The sequence below is a fragment of the Penaeus monodon genome, chromosome 24 (genome assembly GCF_015228065.2).
Source record: "Penaeus monodon isolate SGIC_2016 chromosome 24, NSTDA_Pmon_1, whole genome shotgun sequence".
Taxonomy (NCBI): domain Eukaryota; kingdom Metazoa; phylum Arthropoda; class Malacostraca; order Decapoda; family Penaeidae; genus Penaeus; species Penaeus monodon.
In genome coordinates this window covers 10,896,366-10,896,764 of record NC_051409.1, presented here as the reverse complement: position 1 = coordinate 10,896,764, position 399 = coordinate 10,896,366, and positions in this window count along the sequence as shown.

The window sequence follows — 399 nt, the reverse complement described above, 5'->3', positions numbered from 1 at the left end:
AGTTAAAAGATAAAACTTCATGCAACAGACCATAACGAAGAAAGTGTAATAAAACAACTAACAAACGAGTGGGAGAAATACACCGTCTTCCATTTTAACTTCAATGTACAATAGGTTCTAATACTAGTGTGCTTGGCCAATGGTTTCCATTATTAAATCTGCTGTGATGCTGGAGGATTGTTTTCCCCCGAAAATTTCTCAAAGGATTCTCAAAGGCAATAGTTATTACTCTACCGTTCAACCTTCGAAAATCAGGCCCGGGAATGTTCAAAACAAATAAAACAATAATAATCAGTGTATTATATGTACAATATGGCCACTTCTTGACAAATTTTGGTCAATTCCTTACAGTTCACGTTCTTTTATAAGTTATTTATACTATATATGCAGGATGTCAAG